General features: G+C 45.4%; 10 non-coding genes across 10 annotated transcripts; all 10 read left to right on the top strand.

The window, feature by feature from the left end:
• The first annotated feature begins 42 nt into the window (after positions 1-42).
• On the top strand, positions 43-116 carry trnai-aau (transfer RNA isoleucine (anticodon AAU)). The gene has a single exon. It is a non-coding gene; the product is annotated as a tRNA-Ile (tRNA).
• A 2027-nt stretch (positions 117-2143) lies between these two features.
• Positions 2144-2217, top strand: trnai-aau (transfer RNA isoleucine (anticodon AAU)). Its single transcript has one exon. It is a non-coding gene; the product is annotated as a tRNA-Ile (tRNA).
• Positions 2218-4244: 2027 nt separating this feature from the next.
• Positions 4245-4318, top strand: trnai-aau (transfer RNA isoleucine (anticodon AAU)). Its single transcript has one exon. It is a non-coding gene; the product is annotated as a tRNA-Ile (tRNA).
• A 2027-nt stretch (positions 4319-6345) lies between these two features.
• On the top strand, positions 6346-6419 carry trnai-aau (transfer RNA isoleucine (anticodon AAU)). The gene has a single exon. It is a non-coding gene; the product is annotated as a tRNA-Ile (tRNA).
• Positions 6420-8446: 2027 nt separating this feature from the next.
• On the top strand, positions 8447-8520 carry trnai-aau (transfer RNA isoleucine (anticodon AAU)). The gene has a single exon. It is a non-coding gene; the product is annotated as a tRNA-Ile (tRNA).
• Positions 8521-10548: 2028 nt separating this feature from the next.
• trnai-aau (transfer RNA isoleucine (anticodon AAU)) lies at positions 10549-10622 on the top strand. Its single transcript has one exon. It is a non-coding gene; the product is annotated as a tRNA-Ile (tRNA).
• Positions 10623-12662: 2040 nt separating this feature from the next.
• On the top strand, positions 12663-12736 carry trnai-aau (transfer RNA isoleucine (anticodon AAU)). Its single transcript has one exon. It is a non-coding gene; the product is annotated as a tRNA-Ile (tRNA).
• Positions 12737-14764: 2028 nt separating this feature from the next.
• On the top strand, positions 14765-14838 carry trnai-aau (transfer RNA isoleucine (anticodon AAU)). Its single transcript has one exon. It is a non-coding gene; the product is annotated as a tRNA-Ile (tRNA).
• Positions 14839-16878: 2040 nt separating this feature from the next.
• Positions 16879-16952, top strand: trnai-aau (transfer RNA isoleucine (anticodon AAU)). The gene has a single exon. It is a non-coding gene; the product is annotated as a tRNA-Ile (tRNA).
• Positions 16953-18979: 2027 nt separating this feature from the next.
• Positions 18980-19053, top strand: trnai-aau (transfer RNA isoleucine (anticodon AAU)). Its single transcript has one exon. It is a non-coding gene; the product is annotated as a tRNA-Ile (tRNA).
• The last annotated feature ends 1992 nt before the right edge of the window (positions 19054-21045 follow it).

Genomic DNA, 21045 nt, shown 5'->3' with positions numbered 1-21045 from the left:
ACCGGCAATATAGGCATTTGCTTTCGCCAAGCCGCCAGCGTTGGTCGGTTAGCTCAGCTGGTTAGAGCGTGGTGCTAATAACGCCAAGGTCGTGGGTTCGATCCCCACACTGACCACACTGTTGCTGTGTTTCCAAGCGACGTGCTCCACCAAGCCGGAAGCGCCACCTGCGCAATAAAACATTTGACAGGGATAGACGCACGACTTGATCGCCGTACAAGTGATGAGTGGTGGATGTTGTCGGCAGCAAAACAACCAGTCTCAGTTGTTTTCGCCAACAAATGCAAAACATGAAATATGTGCAGGAAAAAGGCAGACCTGGCACAGTCTCGGAGGGGAGCCAGAGTTCATGCTTCCATTCAATCAAAGATTCGTTCGTGTTATTTTCCTGGATCTCTGTTAATACTCGTCACACGACTTCCAGAGGCAATTCGTTCGCTTGCTCACCTCTCATGCATCGACACTGGAGTTATCATATCACCAGCAATATCACAGAGCCATTAATAAAAGCAAATTACTGAGGATGCTGGAATCTGAAACCAAAAGAGAAAATGCTGGAAAATCTCAGCAGGTCTGGCACCATCTGCAAGGAGAGAAAAGAGCTGACGTTTCGAGTCTAACTGATTAAAGATAAAGATAAAAACAAAGGGGGAGTATTATGGAGCTATTTCCACCACGCTGAGAGAAGGTGAGTCAAGGCTCCAGATGCAAAGGTGATAATGACAGTGCATGGAGAGATTAAAGGGAGATTAAGAGGCGTGAATGACCCAGGCTCAAGCCAGCGCTATGTGACAAAATATGTGAGGGATGGGTGAAGCAGAGACAAAATGGAAAACAGGGGAGAAGGGTAGCAAAGCGGGAAGAGGAGAGGAAAAAGGTATTGAGAGAGTGGGGAGCGAGAGAAAGAGAGACAGTCAAGAAATAAGAGGTACAGAACAGTGAAAAAAAAACACAACTAAAAAAGATAAATAAAATAATTGAAATAAAATTACCTGAAGTTGTTTGAATTCAACAACTTCAGACAATTCTACTTCTTTTTTTTATTCATCTTTTTTATCATTTCACCTGCACTATCATAGAGCCATTAGATGTGGACAGCACTGAAAACACAGTCTTCGGTCGCACTCGTCCATTCCGAACAGATATCCTCAACTGATCCAGCCGCGATTGCATGCACTTGACCCATTTCTCTCTCAACCCTTCCTATTCAAGTACACGCCCAGATTCCTTAACAGTATTGGAATTATACCATCCATCACCAGCTGGTCTGGTAAGTTATTCCAGAAACGCACCACCCTCTGCGTGCAGCCGTTGCCCCTCACTGCCTTTCGAATTCTCACCCTCCCACACCAGATTTATACCCTCTAGTTCTGAACTGCCCCACCTGAGCGAAAGGAACTTGTCTATTTACCCGATTCATCCCCCTCATGATTGAAAAACCTCCGTAAGATCAGCTCCCAGCCTCTGACGCGCCAGGCGAAATAGTGAGCGAGTGTTCAGCCTGTAAACGTTTGCACCTTTTCCATTTTCAAATGTAGGGTGTAGCATGCTGTCTGAAGCAATCGTTTTAGCAGCTGACCTGTCGCTGACAAACTCTGCAGGAAGGCCTGATAACTTGCTGTCAAACGAAGATTGCATAAGCAACATGAGTCATTGAGCAAAACGTGCAATTGACTTCTGAGCTGTTGCTGACACCAAAGCAACTGCGTCGTTCGGGAGCAGAAAGAACCTCACTGATAGATTACAATTCCAATGCATTTGGCATAAGGTTCGTAGCAGTTTATCAGCAGCACATAACCCTGACTCCAAAGGTCTGTGAGTATCCAGAAGAACAGTGAGCGATCCTTGAAGGTACGGTTCTCCAGACGAAATTTGTCAACGTGAGAAGCTGCAGCTGAGCTGGTGGCGTTGCGATTGAAATTGCATGCGTCCGGACATTGTGCTTAATTTTAGATATCAGAGCAAATGGTTAACTCGAGTATGCGCGTTCGGAAAAGTAAATGTTTTTTTATGTTGAAAAGCTTTGCAACGAAAGGAAATACTTCAGACTATCATGCGATCGATGAGAAGCAGAAAATGCAGAGCAGCCGTGGTTGTGGGCACCGGCAATATAGGCATTTGCTTTCGCCAAGCCGCCAGCGTTGGTCGGTTAGCTCAGCTGGTTAGAGCGTGGTGCTAATAACGCCAAGGTCGTGGGTTCGATCCCCACACTGACCACACTGTTGCTGTGTTTCCAAGCGACGTGCTCCACCAAGCCGGAAGCGCCACCTGCGCAATAAAACATTTGACAGGGATAGACGCACGACTTGATCGCCGTACAAGTGATGACTGGTGGATGTTGTCGGCAGCAAAACAACCAGTCTCAGTTGTTTTCGCCAACAAATGCAAAACATGAAATATGTGCAGGAAAAAGGCAGACCTGGCACAGTCTCGGAGGGGAACCAGAGTTCATGCTTCCATTCAATCAAAGATTCGTTCGTGTTATTTTCCTGGATCTCTGTTAATACTCGTCACACGACTTCCAGAGGCAATTCGTTCGCTTGCTCACCTCTCATGCATCGACACTGGAGTTATCATATCACCAGCAATATCACAGAGCCATTAATAAAAGCAAATTACTGAGGATGCTGGAATCTGAAACCAAAAGAGAAAATGCTGGAAAATCTCAGCAGGTCTGGCACCATCTGCAAGGAGAGAAAAGAGCTGACGTTTCGAGTCTAACTGATTAAAGATAAAGATAAAAACAAAGGGGGAGTATTATGGAGCTATTTCCACCACGCTGAGAGAAGGTGAGTCAAGGCTCCAGATGCAAAGGTGATAATGACAGTGCATGGAGAGATTAAAGGGAGATTAAGAGGCGTGAATGACCCAGGCTCAAGCCAGCGCTATGTGACAAAATATGTGAGGGATGGGTGAAGCAGAGACAAAATGGAAAACAGGGGAGAAGGGTAGCAAAGCGGGAAGAGGAGAGGAAAAAGGTATTGAGAGAGTGGGGAGCGAGAGAAAGAGAGACAGTCAAGAAATAAGAGGTACAGAACAGTGAAAAAAAAACACAACTAAAAAAGATAAATAAAATAATTGAAATAAAATTACCTGAAGTTGTTTGAATTCAACAACTTCAGACAATTCTACTTCTTTTTTTTATTCATCTTTTTTATCATTTCACCTGCACTATCATAGAGCCATTAGATGTGGACAGCACTGAAAACACAGTCTTCGGTCGCACTCGTCCATTCCGAACAGATATCCTCAACTGATCCAGCCGCGATTGCATGCACTTGACCCATTTCTCTCTCAACCCTTCCTATTCAAGTACACGCCCAGATTCCTTAACAGTATTGGAATTATACCATCCATCACCAGCTGGTCTGGTAAGTTATTCCAGAAACGCACCACCCTCTGCGTGCAGCCGTTGCCCCTCACTGCCTTTCGAATTCTCACCCTCCCACACCAGATTTATACCCTCTAGTTCTGAACTGCCCCACCTGAGCGAAAGGAACTTGTCTATTTACCCGATTCATCCCCCTCATGATTGAAAAACCTCCGTAAGATCAGCTCCCAGCCTCTGACGCGCCAGGCGAAATAGTGAGCGAGTGTTCAGCCTGTAAACGTTTGCACCTTTTCCATTTTCAAATGTAGGGTGTAGCATGCTGTCTGAAGCAATCGTTTTAGCAGCTGACCTGTCGCTGACAAACTCTGCAGGAAGGCCTGATAACTTGCTGTCAAACGAAGATTGCATAAGCAACATGAGTCATTGAGCAAAACGTGCAATTGACTTCTGAGCTGTTGCTGACACCAAAGCAACTGCGTCGTTCGGGAGCAGAAAGAACCTCACTGATAGATTACAATTCCAATGCATTTGGCATAAGGTTCGTAGCAGTTTATCAGCAGCACATAACCCTGACTCCAAAGGTCTGTGAGTATCCAGAAGAACAGTGAGCGATCCTTGAAGGTACGGTTCTCCAGACGAAATTTGTCAACGTGAGAAGCTGCAGCTGAGCTGGTGGCGTTGCGATTGAAATTGCATGCGTCCGGACATTGTGCTTAATTTTAGATATCAGAGCAAATGGTTAACTCGAGTATGCGCGTTCGGAAAAGTAAATGTTTTTTTATGTTGAAAAGCTTTGCAACGAAAGGAAATACTTCAGACTATCATGCGATCGATGAGAAGCAGAAAATGCAGAGCAGCCGTGGTTGTGGGCACCGGCAATATAGGCATTTGCTTTCGCCAAGCCGCCAGCGTTGGTCGGTTAGCTCAGCTGGTTAGAGCGTGGTGCTAATAACGCCAAGGTCGTGGGTTCGATCCCCACACTGACCACACTGTTGCTGTGTTTCCAAGCGACGTGCTCCACCAAGCCGGAAGCGCCACCTGCGCAATAAAACATTTGACAGGGATAGACGCACGACTTGATCGCCGTACAAGTGATGACTGGTGGATGTTGTCGGCAGCAAAACAACCAGTCTCAGTTGTTTTCGCCAACAAATGCAAAACATGAAATATGTGCAGGAAAAAGGCAGACCTGGCACAGTCTCGGAGGGGAACCAGAGTTCATGCTTCCATTCAATCAAAGATTCGTTCGTGTTATTTTCCTGGATCTCTGTTAATACTCGTCACACGACTTCCAGAGGCAATTCGTTCGCTTGCTCACCTCTCATGCATCGACACTGGAGTTATCATATCACCAGCAATATCACAGAGCCATTAATAAAAGCAAATTACTGAGGATGCTGGAATCTGAAACCAAAAGAGAAAATGCTGGAAAATCTCAGCAGGTCTGGCACCATCTGCAAGGAGAGAAAAGAGCTGACGTTTCGAGTCTAACTGATTAAAGATAAAGATAAAAACAAAGGGGGAGTATTATGGAGCTATTTCCACCACGCTGAGAGAAGGTGAGTCAAGGCTCCAGATGCAAAGGTGATAATGACAGTGCATGGAGAGATTAAAGGGAGATTAAGAGGCGTGAATGACCCAGGCTCAAGCCAGCGCTATGTGACAAAATATGTGAGGGATGGGTGAAGCAGAGACAAAATGGAAAACAGGGGAGAAGGGTAGCAAAGCGGGAAGAGGAGAGCAAAAAGGTATTGAGAGAGTGGGGAGCGAGAGAAAGAGAGACAGTCAAGAAATAAGAGGTACAGAACAGTGAAAAAAAAACACAACTAAAAAAGATAAATAAAATAATTGAAATAAAATTACCTGAAGTTGTTTGAATTCAACAACTTCAGACAATTCTACTTCTTTTTTTTATTCATCTTTTTTATCATTTCACCTGCACTATCATAGAGCCATTAGATGTGGACAGCACTGAAAACACAGTCTTCGGTCGCACTCGTCCATTCCGAACAGATATCCTCAACTGATCCAGCCGCGATTGCATGCACTTGACCCATTTCTCTCTCAACCCTTCCTATTCAAGTACACGCCCAGATTCCTTAACAGTATTGGAATTATACCATCCATCACCAGCTGGTCTGGTAAGTTATTCCAGAAACGCACCACCCTCTGCGTGCAGCCGTTGCCCCTCACTGCCTTTCGAATTCTCACCCTCCCACACCAGATTTATACCCTCTAGTTCTGAAATGCCCCACCTGAGCGAAAGGAACTTGTCTATTTACCCGATTCATCCCCCTCATGATTGAAAAACCTCCGTAAGATCAGCTCCCAGCCTCTGACGCGCCAGGCGAAATAGTGAGCGAGTGTTCAGCCTGTAAACGTTTGCACCTTTTCCATTTTCAAATGTAGGGTGTAGCATGCTGTCTGAAGCAATCGTTTTAGCAGCTGACCTGTCGCTGACAAACTCTGCAGGAAGGCCTGATAACTTGCTGTCAAACGAAGATTGCATAAGCAACATGAGTCATTGAGCAAAACGTGCAATTGACTTCTGAGCTGTTGCTGACACCAAAGCAACTGCGTCGTTCGGGAGCAGAAAGAACCTCACTGATAGATTACAATTCCAATGCATTTGGCATAAGGTTCGTAGCAGTTTATCAGCAGCACATAACCCTGACTCCAAAGGTCTGTGAGTATCCAGAAGAACAGTGAGCGATCCTTGAAGGTACGGTTCTCCAGACGAAATTTGTCAACGTGAGAAGCTGCAGCTGAGCTGGTGGCGTTGCGATTGAAATTGCATGCGTCCGGACATTGTGCTTAATTTTAGATATCAGAGCAAATGGTTAACTCGAGTATGCGCGTTCGGAAAAGTAAATGTTTTTTTATGTTGAAAAGCTTTGCAACGAAAGGAAATACTTCAGACTATCATGCGATCGATGAGAAGCAGAAAATGCAGAGCAGCCGTGGTTGTGGGCACCGGCAATATAGGCATTTGCTTTCGCCAAGCCGCCAGCGTTGGTCGGTTAGCTCAGCTGGTTAGAGCGTGGTGCTAATAACGCCAAGGTCGTGGGTTCGATCCCCACACTGACCACACTGTTGCTGTGTTTCCAAGCGACGTGCTCCACCAAGCCGGAAGCGCCACCTGCGCAATAAAACATTTGACAGGGATAGACGCACGACTTGATCGCCGTACAAGTGATGACTGGTGGAAGTTGTCGGCAGCAAAACAACCAGTCTCAGTTGTTTTCGCCAACAAATGCAAAACATGAAATATGTGCAGGAAAAAGGCAGACCTGGCACAGTCTCGGAGGGGAACCAGAGTTCATGCTTCCATTCAATCAAAGATTCGTTCGTGTTATTTTCCTGGATCTCTGTTAATACTCGTCACACGACTTCCAGAGGCAATTCGTTCGCTTGCTCACCTCTCATGCATCGACACTGGAGTTATCATATCACCAGCAATATCACAGAGCCATTAATAAAAGCAAATTACTGAGGATGCTGGAATCTGAAACCAAAAGAGAAAATGCTGGAAAATCTCAGCAGGTCTGGCACCATCTGCAAGGAGAGAAAAGAGCTGACGTTTCGAGTCTAACTGATTAAAGATAAAGATAAAAACAAAGGGGGAGTATTATGGAGCTATTTCCACCACGCTGAGAGAAGGTGAGTCAAGGCTCCAGATGCAAAGGTGATAATGACAGTGCATGGAGAGATTAAAGGGAGATTAAGAGGCGTGAATGACCCAGGCTCAAGCCAGCGCTATGTGACAAAATATGTGAGGGATGGGTGAAGCAGAGACAAAATGGAAAACAGGGGAGAAGGGTAGCAAAGCGGGAAGAGGAGAGCAAAAAGGTATTGAGAGAGTGGGGAGCGAGAGAAAGAGAGACAGTCAAGAAATAAGAGGTACAGAACAGTGAAAAAAAAACACAACTAAAAAAGATAAATAAAATAATTGAAATAAAATTACCTGAAGTTGTTTGAATTCAACAACTTCAGACAATTCTACTTCTTTTTTTTATTCATCTTTTTTATCATTTCACCTGCACTATCATAGAGCCATTAGATGTGGACAGCACTGAAAACACAGTCTTCGGTCGCACTCGTCCATTCCGAACAGATATCCTCAACTGATCCAGCCGCGATTGCATGCACTTGACCCATTTCTCTCTCAACCCTTCCTATTCAAGTACACGCCCAGATTCCTTAACAGTATTGGAATTATACCATCCATCACCAGCTGGTCTGGTAAGTTATTCCAGAAACGCACCACCCTCTGCGTGCAGCCGTTGCCCCTCACTGCCTTTCGAATTCTCACCCTCCCACACCAGATTTATACCCTCTAGTTCTGAAATGCCCCACCTGAGCGAAAGGAACTTGTCTATTTACCCGATTCATCCCCCTCATGATTGAAAAACCTCCGTAAGATCAGCTCCCAGCCTCTGACGCGCCAGGCGAAATAGTGAGCGAGTGTTCAGCCTGTAAACGTTTGCACCTTTTCCATTTTCAAATGTAGGGTGTAGCATGCTGTCTGAAGCAATCGTTTTAGCAGCTGACCTGTCGCTGACAAACTCTGCAGGAAGGCCTGATAACTTGCTGTCAAACGAAGATTGCATAAGCAACATGAGTCATTGAGCAAAACGTGCAATTGACTTCTGAGCTGTTGCTGACACCAAAGCAACTGCGTCGTTCGGGAGCAGAAAGAACCTCACTGATAGATTACAATTCCAATGCATTTGGCATAAGGTTCGTAGCAGTTTATCAGCAGCACATAACCCTGACTCCAAAGGTCTGTGAGTATCCAGAAGAACAGTGAGCGATCCTTGAAGGTACGGTTCTCCAGACGAAATTTGTCAACGTGAGAAGCTGCAGCTGAGCTGGTGGCGTTGCGATTGAAATTGCATGCGTCCGGACATTGTGCTTAATTTTAGATATCAGAGCAAATGGTTAACTCGAGTATGCGCGTTCGGAAAAGTAAATGTTTTTTTATGTTGAAAAGCTTTGCAACGAAAGGAAATACTTCAGACTATCATGCGATCGATGAGAAGCAGAAAATGCAGAGCAGCCGTGGTTGTGGGCACCGGCAATATAGGCATTTGCTTTCGCCAAGCCGCCAGCGTTGGTCGGTTAGCTCAGCTGGTTAGAGCGTGGTGCTAATAACGCCAAGGTCGTGGGTTCGATCCCCACACTGACCACACTGTTGCTGTGTTTCCAAGCGACGTGCTCCACCAAGCCGGAAGCGCCACCTGCGCAATAAAACATTTGACAGGGATAGACGCACGCCTTGATCGCCGTACAAGTGATGACTGGTGGATGTTGTCGGCAGCAAAACAACCAGTCTCAGTTGTTTTCGCCAACAAATGCAAAACATGAAATATGTGCAGGAAAAAGGCAGACCTGGCACAGTCTCGGAGGGGAACCAGAGTTCATGCTTCAATTCAATCAAAGATTCGTTCGTGTTATTTTCCTGGATCTCTGTTAATACTCGTCACACGACTTCCAGAGGCAATTCGTTCGCTTGCTCACCTCTCATGCATCGACACTGGAGTTATCATATCACCAGCAATATCACAGAGCCATTAATAAAGGCAAATTACTGAGGATGCTGGAATCTGAAACCAAAAGAGAAAATGCTGGAAAATCTCAGCAGGTCTGGCACCATCTGCAAGGAGAGAAAAGAGCTGACGTTTCGAGTCTAACTGATTAAAGATAAAGATAAAAACAAAGGGGGAGTATTATGGAGCTATTTCCACCACGCTGAGAGAAGGTGAGTCAAGGCTCCAGATGCAAAGGTGATAATGACAGTGCATGGAGAGATTAAAGGGAGATTAAGAGGCGTGAATGACCCAGGCTCAAGCCAGCGCTATGTGACAAAATATGTGAGGGATGGGTGAAGCAGAGACAAAATGGAAAACAGGGGAGAAGGGTAGCAAAGCGGGAAGAGGAGAGCAAAAAGGTATTGAGAGAGTGGGGAGCGAGAGAAAGAGAGACAGTCAAGAAATAAGAGGTACAGAACAGTGAAAAAAAAAACACAACTAAAAAAGATAAATAAAATAATTGAAATAAAATTACCTGAAGTTGTTTGAATTCAACAACTTCAGACAATTCTACTTCTTTTTTTTATTCATCTTTTTTATCATTTCACCTGCACTATCATAGAGCCATTAGATGTGGACAGCACTGAAAACACAGTCTTCGGTCGCACTCGTCCATTCCGAACAGATATCCTCAACTGATCCAGCCGCGATTGCATGCACTTGACCCATTTCTCTCTCAACCCTTCCTATTCAAGTACACGCCCAGATTCCTTAACAGTATTGGAATTATACCATCCATCACCAGCTGGTCTGGTAAGTTATTCCAGAAACGCACCACCCTCTGCGTGCAGCCGTTGCCCCTCACTGCCTTTCGAATTCTCACCCTCCCACACCAGATTTATACCCTCTAGTTCTGAAATGCCCCACCTGAGCGAAAGGAACTTGTCTATTTACCCGATTCATCCCCCTCATGATTGAAAAACCTCCGTAAGATCAGCTCCCAGCCTCTGACGCGCCAGGCGAAATAGTGAGCGAGTGTTCAGCCTGTAAACGTTTGCACCTTTTCCATTTTCAAATGTAGGGTGTAGCATGCTGTCTGAAGCAATCGTTTTAGCAGCTGACCTGTCGCTGACAAACTCTGCAGGAAGGCCTGATAACTTGCTGTCAAACGAAGATTGCATAAGCAACATGAGTCATTGAGCAAAACGTGCAATTGACTTCTGAGCTGTTGCTGACACCAAAGCAACTGCGTCGTTCGGGAGCAGAAAGAACCTCACTGATAGATTACAATTCCAATGCATTTGGCATAAGGTTCGTAGCAGTTAATCAGCAGCACATAACCCTGACTCCAAAGGTCTGTGAGTATCCAGAAGAACAGTGAGCGATCCTTGAAGGTACGGTTCTCCAGACGAAATTTGTCAACGTGAGAAGCTGCAGCTGAGCTGGTGGCGTTGCGATTGAAATTGCATGCGTCCGGACATTGTGCTTAATTTTAGATATCAGAGCAAATGGTTAACTCGAGTATGCGCGTTCGGAAAAGTAAATGTTTTTTTATGTTGAAAAGCTTTGCAACGAAAGGAAATACTTCAGACTATCGTGCGATCGATGAGAAGCAGAAAATGCAGAGCAGCCGTGGTTGTGGGCACCGGCAATATAGGCATTTGCTTTCGCCAAGCCGCCAGCGTTGGTCGGTTAGCTCAGCTGGTTAGAGCGTGGTGCTAATAACGCCAAGGTCGTGGGTTCGATCCCCACACTGACCACACGCAGCGCTTGTGTGGTTGCTGTGTTTCCAAGCGACGTGCTCCACCAAGCCGGAAGCGCCACCTGCGCAATAAAACATTTGACAGGGATAGACGCACGACTTGATCGCCGTACAAGTGATGACTGGTGGATGTTGTCGGCAGCAAAACAACCAGTCTCAGTTGTTTTCGCCAACAAATGCAAAACATGAAATATGTGCAGGAAAAAGGCAGACCTGGCACAGTCTCGGAGGGGAACCAGAGTTCATGCTTCAATTCAATCAAAGATTCGTTCGTGTTATTTTCCTGGATCTCTGTTAATACTCGTCACACGACTTCCAGAGGCAATTCGTTCGCTTGCTCACCTCTCATGCATCGACACTGGAGTTATCATATCACCAGCAATATCACAGAGCCATTAATAAAAGCAAATTACTGCGGATGCTGGAATCTGAAACCAAAAGAGAAAATGCTGGAAAATCTCAGCAGGTCTGGCACCATCTGCAAGGAGAGAAAAGAGCTGACGTTTCGAGTCTAACTGATTAAAGATAAAGATAAAAACAAAGGGGGAGTATTATGGAGCTATTTCCACCACGCTGAGAGAAGGTGAGTCAAGGCTCCAGATGCAAAGGTGATAATGACAGTGCATGGAGAGATTAAAGGGAGATTAAGAGGCGTGAATGACCCAGGCTCAAGCCAGCGCTATGTGACAAAATATGTGAGGGATGGGTGAAGCAGAGACAAAATGGAAAACAGGGGAGAAGGGTAGCAAAGCGGGAAGAGGAGAGCAAAAAGGTATTGAGAGAGTGGGGAGCGAGAGAAAGAGAGACAGTCAAGAAATAAGAGGTACAGAACAGTGAAAAAAAAACACAACTAAAAAAGATAAATAAAATAATTGAAATAAAATTACCTGAAGTTGTTTGAATTCAACAACTTCAGACAATTCTACTTCTTTTTTTTATTCATCTTTTTTATCATTTCACCTGCACTATCATAGAGCCATTAGATGTGGACAGCACTGAAAACACAGTCTTCGGTCGCACTCGTCCATTCCGAACAGATATCCTCAACTGATCCAGCCGCGATTGCATGCACTTGACCCATTTCTCTCTCAACCCTTCCTATTCAAGTACACGCCCAGATTCCTTAACAGTATTGGAATTATACCATCCATCACCAGCTGGTCTGGTAAGTTATTCCAGAAACGCACCACCCTCTGCGTGCAGCCGTTGCCCCTCACTGCCTTTCGAATTCTCACCCTCCCACACCAGATTTATACCCTCTAGTTCTGAAATGCCCCACCTGAGCGAAAGGAACTTGTCTATTTACCCGATTCATCCCCCTCATGATTGAAAAACCTCCGTAAGATCAGCTCCCAGCCTCTGACGCGCCAGGCGAAATAGTGAGCGAGTGTTCAGCCTGTAAACGTTTGCACCTTTTCCATTTTCAAATGTAGGGTGTAGCATGCTGTCTGAAGCAATCGTTTTAGCAGCTGACCTGTCGCTGACAAACTCTGCAGGAAGGCCTGATAACTTGCTGTCAAACGAAGATTGCATAAGCAACATGAGTCATTGAGCAAAACGTGCAATTGACTTCTGAGCTGTTGCTGACACCAAAGCAACTGCGTCGTTCGGGAGCAGAAAGAACCTCACTGATAGATTACAATTCCAATGCATTTGGCATAAGGTTCGTAGCAGTTAATCAGCAGCACATAACCCTGACTCCAAAGGTCTGTGAGTATCCAGAAGAACAGTGAGCGATCCTTGAAGGTACGGTTCTCCAGACGAAATTTGTCAACGTGAGAAGCTGCAGCTGAGCTGGTGGCGTTGCGATTGAAATTGCATGCGTCCGGACATTGTGCTTAATTTTAGATATCAGAGCAAATGGTTAACTCGAGTATGCGCGTTCGGAAAAGTAAATGTTTTTTTATGTTGAAAAGCTTTGCAACGAAAGGAAATACTTCAGACTATCGTGCGATCGATGAGAAGCAGAAAATGCAGAGCAGCCGTGGTTGTGGGCACCGGCAATATAGGCATTTGCTTTCGCCAAGCCGCCAGCGTTGGTCGGTGAGCTCAGCTGGTTAGAGCGTGGTGCTAATAACGCCAAGGTCGTGGGTTCGATCCCCACACTGACCACACTGTTGCTGTGTTTCCAAGCGACGTGCTCCACAAAGCCGGAAGCGCCACCTGCGCAATAAAACATTTGACAGGGATAGACGCACGACTTGATCGCCGTACAAGTGATGACTGGTGGATGTTGTCGGCAGCAAAACAACCAGTCTCAGTTGTTTTCGCCAACAAATGCAAAACATGAAATATGTGCAGGAAAAAGGCAGACCTGGCACAGTCTCGGAGGGGAACCAGAGTTCATGCTTCCATTCAATCAAAGATTCGTTCGTGTTATTTTCCTGGATCTCTGTTAATACTCGTCACACGACTTCCAGAGGCAATTCGTTCGCTTGCTCACCTCTCATGCATCGACACTGGAGTTATCATATCACCAGCAATATCACAGAGCCATTAATAAAAGCAAATTACTGAGGATGCTGGAATCTGAAACCAAAAGAGAAAATGCTGGAAAATCTCAGCAGGTCTGGCACCATCTGCAAGGAGAGAAAAGAGCTGACGTTTCGAGTCTAACTGATTAAAGATAAAGATAAAAACAAAGGGGGAGTATTATGGAGCTATTTCCACCACGCTGAGAGAAGGTGAGTCAAGGCTCCAGATGCAAAGGTGATAATGACAGTGCATGGAGAGATTAAAGGGAGATTAAGAGGCGTGAATGACCCAGGCTCAAGCCAGCGCTATGTGACAAAATATGTGAGGGATGGGTGAAGCAGAGACAAAATGGAAAACAGGGGAGAAGGGTAGCAAAGCGGGAAGAGGAGAGCAAAAAGGTATTGAGAGAGTGGGGAGCGAGAGAAAGAGAGACAGTCAAGAAATAAGAGGTACAGAACAGTGAAAAAAAAAACACAACTAAAAAAGATAAATAAAATAATTGAAATAAAATTACCTGAATTTGTTTGAATTCAACAACTTCAGACAATTCTACTTCTTTTTTTTATTCATCTTTTTTATCATTTCACCTGCACTATCATAGAGCCATTAGATGTGGACAGCACTGAAAACACAGTCTTCGGTCGCACTCGTCCATTCCGAACAGATATCCTCAACTGATCCAGCCGCGATTGCATGCACTTGACCCATTTCTCTCTCAACCCTTCCTATTCAAGTACACGCCCAGATTCCTTAACAGTATTGGAATTATACCATCCATCACCAGCTGGTCTGGTAAGTTATTCCAGAAACGCACCACCCTCTGCGTGCAGCCGTTGCCCCTCACTGCCTTTCGAATTCTCACCCTCCCACACCAGATTTATACCCTCTAGTTCTGAAATGCCCCACCTGAGCGAAAGGAACTTGTCTATTTACCCGATTCATCCCCCTCATGATTGAAAAACCTCCGTAAGATCAGCTCCCAGCCTCTGACGCGCCAGGCGAAATAGTGAGCGAGTGTTCAGCCTGTAAACGTTTGCACCTTTTCCATTTTCAAATGTAGGGTGTAGCATGCTGTCTGAAGCAATCGTTTTAGCAGCTGACCTGTCGCTGACAAACTCTGCAGGAAGGCCTGATAACTTGCTGTCAAACGAAGATTGCATAAGCAACATGAGTCATTGAGCAAAACGTGCAATTGACTTCTGAGCTGTTGCTGACACCAAAGCAACTGCGTCGTTCGGGAGCAGAAAGAACCTCACTGATAGATTACAATTCCAATGCATTTGGCATAAGGTTCGTAGCAGTTAATCAGCAGCACATAACCCTGACTCCAAAGGTCTGTGAGTATCCAGAAGAACAGTGAGCGATCCTTGAAGGTACGGTTCTCCAGACGAAATTTGTCAACGTGAGAAGCTGCAGCTGAGCTGGTGGCGTTGCGATTGAAATTGCATGCGTCCGGACATTGTGCTTAATTTTAGATATCAGAGCAAATGGTTAACTCGAGTATGCGCGTTCGGAAAAGTAAATGTTTTTTTATGTTGAAAAGCTTTGCAACGAAAGGAAATACTTCAGACTATCGTGCGATCGATGAGAAGCAGAAAATGCAGAGCAGCCGTGGTTGTGGGCACCGGCAATATAGGCATTTGCTTTCGCCAAGCCGCCAGCGTTGGTCGGTTAGCTCAGCTGGTTAGAGCGTGGTGCTAATAACGCCAAGGTCGTGGGTTCGATCCCCACACTGACCACACGCAGCGCTTGTGTGGTTGCTGTGTTTCCAAGCGACGTGCTCCACCAAGCCGGAAGCGCCACCTGCGCAATAAAACATTTGACAGGGATAGACGCACGACTTGATCGCCGTACAAGTGATGACTGGTGGATGTTGTCGGCAGCAAAACAACCAGTCTCAGTTGTTTTCGCCAACAAATGCAAAACATGAAATATGTGCAGGAAAAAGGCAGACCTGGCACAGTCTCGGAGGGGAACCAGAGTTCATGCTTCAATTCAATCAAAGATTCGTTCGTGTTATTTTCCTGGATCTCTGTTAATACTCGTCACACGACTTCCAGAGGCAATTCGTTCGCTTGCTCACCTCTCATGCATCGACACTGGAGTTATCATATCACCAGCAATATCACAGAGCCATTAATAAAAGCAAATTACTGCGGATGCTGGAATCTGAAACCAAAAGAGAAAATGCTGGAAAATCTCAGCAGGTCTGGCACCATCTGCAAGGAGAGAAAAGAGCTGACGTTTCGAGTCTAACTGATTAAAGATAAAGATAAAAACAAAGGGGGAGTATTATGGAGCTATTTCCACCACGCTGAGAGAAGGTGAGTCAAGGCTCCAGATGCAAAGGTGATAATGACAGTGCATGGAGAGATTAAAGGGAGATTAAGAGGCGTGAATGACCCAGGCTCAAGCCAGCGCTATGTGACAAAATATGTGAGGGATGGGTGAAGCAGAGACAAAATGGAAAACAGGGGAGAAGGGTAGCAAAGCGGGAAGAGGAGAGCAAAAAGGTATTGAGAGAGTGGGGAGCGAGAGAAAGAGAGACAGTCAAGAAATAAGAGGTACAGAACAGTGAAAAAAAAACACAACTAAAAAAGATAAATAAAATAATTGAAATAAAATTACCTGAAGTTGTTTGAATTCAACAACTTCAGACAATTCTACTTCTTTTTTTTATTCATCTTTTTTATCATTTCACCTGCACTATCATAGAGCCATTAGATGTGGACAGCACTGAAAACACAGTCTTCGGTCGCACTCGTCCATTCCGAACAGATATCCTCAACTGATCCAGCCGCGATTGCATGCACTTGACCCATTTCTCTCTCAACCCTTCCTATTCAAGTACACGCCCAGATTCCTTAACAGTATTGGAATTATACCATCCATCACCAGCTGGTCTGGTAAGTTATTCCAGAAACGCACCACCCTCTGCGTGCAGCCGTTGCCCCTCACTGCCTTTCGAATTCTCACCCTCCCACACCAGATTTATACCCTCTAGTTCTGAAATGCCCCACCTGAGCGAAAGGAACTTGTCTATTTACCCGATTCATCCCCCTCATGATTGAAAAACCTCCGTAAGATCAGCTCCCAGCCTCTGACGCGCCAGGCGAAATAGTGAGCGAGTGTTCAGCCTGTAAACGTTTGCACCTTTTCCATTTTCAAATGTAGGGTGTAGCATGCTGTCTGAAGCAATCGTTTTAGCAGCTGACCTGTCGCTGACAAACTCTGCAGGAAGGCCTGATAACTTGCTGTCAAACGAAGATTGCATAAGCAACATGAGTCATTGAGCAAAACGTGCAATTGACTTCTGAGCTGTTGCTGACACCAAAGCAACTGCGTCGTTCGGGAGCAGAAAGAACCTCACTGATAGATTACAATTCCAATGCATTTGGCATAAGGTTCGTAGCAGTTAATCAGCAGCACATAACCCTGACTCCAAAGGTCTGTGAGTATCCAGAAGAACAGTGAGCGATCCTTGAAGGTACGGTTCTCCAGACGAAATTTGTCAACGTGAGAAGCTGCAGCTGAGCTGGTGGCGTTGCGATTGAAATTGCATGCGTCCGGACATTGTGCTTAATTTTAGATATCAGAGCAAATGGTTAACTCGAGTATGCGCGTTCGGAAAAGTAAATGTTTTTTTATGTTGAAAAGCTTTGCAACGAAAGGAAATACTTCAGACTATCGTGCGATCGATGAGAAGCAGAAAATGCAGAGCAGCCGTGGTTGTGGGCACCGGCAATATAGGCATTTGCTTTCGCCAAGCCGCCAGCGTTGGTCGGTGAGCTCAGCTGGTTAGAGCGTGGTGCTAATAACGCCAAGGTCGTGGGTTCGATCCCCACACTGACCACACTGTTGCTGTGTTTCCAAGCGACGTGCTCCACAAAGCCGGAAGCGCCACCTGCGCAATAAAACATTTGACAGGGATAGACGCACGACTTGATCGCCGTACAAGTGATGACTGGTGGATGTTGTCGGCAGCAAAACAACCAGTCTCAGTTGTTTTCGCCAACAAATGCAAAACATGAAATATGTGCAGGAAAAAGGCAGACCTGGCACAGTCTCGGAGGGGAACCAGAGTTCATGCTTCCATTCAATCAAAGATTCGTTCGTGTTATTTTCCTGGATCTCTGTTAATACTCGTCACACGACTTCCAGAGGCAATTCGTTCGCTTGCTCACCTCTCATGCATCGACACTGGAGTTATCATATCACCAGCAATATCACAGAGCCATTAATAAAAGCAAATTACTGAGGATGCTGGAATCTGAAACCAAAAGAGAAAATGCTGGAAAATCTCAGCAGGTCTGGCACCATCTGCAAGGAGAGAAAAGAGCTGACGTTTCGAGTCTAACTGATTAAAGATAAAGATAAAAACAAAGGGGAGTATTATGGAGCTATTTCCACCACGCTGAGAGAAGGTGAGTCAAGGCTCCAGATGCAAAGGTGATAATGACAGTGCATGGAGAGATTAAAGGGAGATTAAGAGGCGTGAATGACCCAGGCTCAAGCCAGCGCTATGTGACAAAATATGTGAGGGATGGGTGAAGCAGAGACAAAATGGAAAACAGGGGAGAAGGGTAGCAAAGCGGGAAGAGGAGAGCAAAAAGGTATTGAGAGAGTGGGGAGCGAGAGAAAGAGAGACAGTCAAGAAATAAGAGGTACAGAACAGTGAAAAAAAAAACACAACTAAAAAAGATAAATAAAATAATTGAAATAAAATTACCTGAATTTGTTTGAATTCAACAACTTCAGACAATTCTACTTCTTTTTTTTATTCATCTTTTTTATCATTTCACCTGCACTATCATAGAGCCATTAGATGTGGACAGCACTGAAAACACAGTCTTCGGTCGCACTCGTCCATTCCGAACAGATATCCTCAACTGATCCAGCCGCGATTGCATGCACTTGACCCATTTCTCTCTCAACCCTTCCTATTCAAGTACACGCCCAGATTCCTTAACAGTATTGGAATTATACCATCCATCACCAGCTGGTCTGGTAAGTTATTCCAGAAACGCACCACCCTCTGCGTGCAGCCGTTGCCCCTCACTGCCTTTCGAATTCTCACCCTCCCACACCAGATTTATACCCTCTAGTTCTGAAATGCCCCACCTGAGCGAAAGGAACTTGTCTATTTACCCGATTCATCCCCCTCATGATTGAAAAACCTCCGTAAGATCAGCTCCCAGCCTCTGACGCGCCAGGCGAAATAGTGAGCGAGTGTTCAGCCTGTAAACGTTTGCACCTTTTCCATTTTCAAATGTAGGGTGTAGCATGCTGTCTGAAGCAATCGTTTTAGCAGCTGACCTGTCGCTGACAAACTCTGCAGGAAGGCCTGATAACTTGCTGTCAAACGAAGATTGCATAAGCAACATGAGTCATTGAGCAAAACGTGCAATTGACTTCTGAGCTGTTGCTGACACCAAAGCAACTGCGTCGTTCGGGAGCAGAAAGAACCTCACTGATAGATTACAATTCCAATGCATTTGGCATAAGGTTCGTAGCAGTTAATCAGCAGCACATAACCCTGACTCCAAAGGTCTGTGAGTATCCAGAAGAACAGTGAGCGATCCTTGAAGGTACGGTTCTCCAGACGAAATTTGTCAACGTGAGAAGCTGCAGCTGAGCTGGTGGCGTTGCGATTGAAATTGCATGCGTCCGGACATTGTGCTTAATTTTAGATATCAGAGCAAATGGTTAACTCGAGTATGCGCGTTCGGAAAAGTAAATGTTTTTTTATGTTGAAAAGCTTTGCAACGAAAGGAAATACTTCAGACTATCGTGCGATCGATGAGAAGCAGAAAATGCAGAGCAGCCGTGGTTGTGGGCACCGGCAATATAGGCATTTGCTTTCGCCAAGCCGCCAGCGTTGGTCGGTTAGCTCAGCTGGTTAGAGCGTGGTGCTAATAACGCCAAGGTCGTGGGTTCGATCCCCACACTGACCACACGCAGCGCTTGTGTGGTTGCTGTGTTTCCAAGCGACGTGCTCCACCAAGCCGGAAGCGCCACCTGCGCAATAAAACATTTGACCGGGATAGACGCACGACTTGATCGCCGTACAAGTGATGACTGGTGGATGTTGTCGGCAGCAAAACAACCAGTCTCAGTTGTTTTCGCCAACAAATCCAAAACATGAAATATGTGCAGGAAAAAGGCAGACCTGGCACAGTCTCGGAGGGGAACCAGAGTTCATGCTTCCATTCAATCAAAGATTCGTTCGTGTTATTTTCCTGGATCTCTGTTAATACTCGTCACACGACTTCCAGAGGCAATTCGTTCGCTTGCTCACCTCTCATGCATCGACACTGGAGTTATCATATCACCAGCAATATCACAGAGCCATTAATAAAAGCAAATTACTGCGGATGCTGGAATCTGAAACCAAAAGAGAAAATGCTGGAAAATCTCAGCAGGTCTGGCACCATCTGCAAGGAGAGAAAAGAGCTGACGTTTCGAGTCTAACTGATTAAAGATAAAGATAAAAACAAAGGGGGAGTATTATGGAGCTATTTCCACCACGCTGAGAGAAGGTGAGTCAAGGCTCCAGATGCAAAGGTGATAATGACAGTGCATGGAGAGATTAAAGGGAGATTAAGAGGCGTGAATGACCCAGGCTCAAGCCAGCGCTATGTGACAAAATATGTGAGGGATGGGTGAAGCAGAGACAAAATGGAAAACAGGGGAGAAGGGTAGCAAAGCGGGAAGAGGAGAGCAAAAAGGTATTGAGAGAGTGGGGAGCGAGAGAAAGAGAGACAGTCAAGAAATAAGAGGTACAGAACAGTGAAAAAAAAACACAACTAAAAAAGATAAATAAAATAATTGAAATAAAATTACCTGAAGTTGTTTGAATTCAACAACTTCAGACAATTCTACTTCTTTTTTTTATTCATCGTTTTTATCATTTCACCTGCACTATCATAGAGCCATTAGATGTGGACAGCACTGAAAACACAGTCTTCGGTCGCACTCGTCCATTCCGAACAGATATCCTCAACTGATCCAGCCGCGATTGCATGCACTTGACCCATTTCTCTCTCAACCCTTCCTATTCAAGTACACGCCCAGATTCCTTAACAGTATTGGAATTATACCATCCATCACCAGCTGGTCTGGTAAGTTATTCCAGAAACGCACCACCCTCTGCGTGCAGCCGTTGCCCCTCACTGCCTTTCGAATTCTCACCCTCCCACACCAGATTTATACCCTCTAGTTCTGAAATGCCCCACCTGAGCGAAAGGAACTTGTCTATTTACCCGATTCATCCCCCTCATGATTGAAAAACCTCCGTAAGATCAGCTCCCAGCCTCTGACGCGCCAGGCGAAATAGTGAGCGAGTGTTCAGCCTGTAAACGTTTGCACCTTTTCCATTTTCAAATGTAGGGTGTAGCATGCTGTCTGAAGCAATCGTTTTAGCAGCTGACCTGTCGCTGACAAACTCTGCAGGAAGGCCTGATAACTTGCTGTCAAACGAAGATTGCATAAGCAACATGAGTCATTGAGCAAAACGTGCAATTGACTTCTGAGCTGTTGCTGACACCAAAGCAACTGCGTCGTTCGGGAGCAGAAAGAACCTCACTGATAGATTACAATTCCAATGCATTTGGCATAAGGTTCGTAGCAGTTAATCAGCAGCACATAACCCTGACTCCAAAGGTCTGTGAGTATCCAGAAGAACAGTGAGCGATCCTTGAAGGTACGGTTCTCCAGACGAAATTTGTCAACGTGAGAAGCTGCAGCTGAGCTGGTGGCGTTGCGATTGAAATTGCATGCGTCCGGACATTGTGCTTAATTTTAGATATCAGAGCAAATGGTTAACTCGAGTATGCGCGTTCGGAAAAGTAAATGTTTTTTTATGTTGAAAAGCTTTGCAACGAAAGGAAATACTTCAGACTATCGTGCGATCGATGAGAAGCAGAAAATGCAGAGCAGCCGTGGTT

Source organism: Chiloscyllium punctatum, chromosome 1 (assembly GCF_047496795.1).
Source record: "Chiloscyllium punctatum isolate Juve2018m chromosome 1, sChiPun1.3, whole genome shotgun sequence".
Classification (NCBI taxonomy): domain Eukaryota; kingdom Metazoa; phylum Chordata; class Chondrichthyes; order Orectolobiformes; family Hemiscylliidae; genus Chiloscyllium; species Chiloscyllium punctatum.
This window is presented reverse-complemented; position numbering and strand designations above follow the sequence as displayed.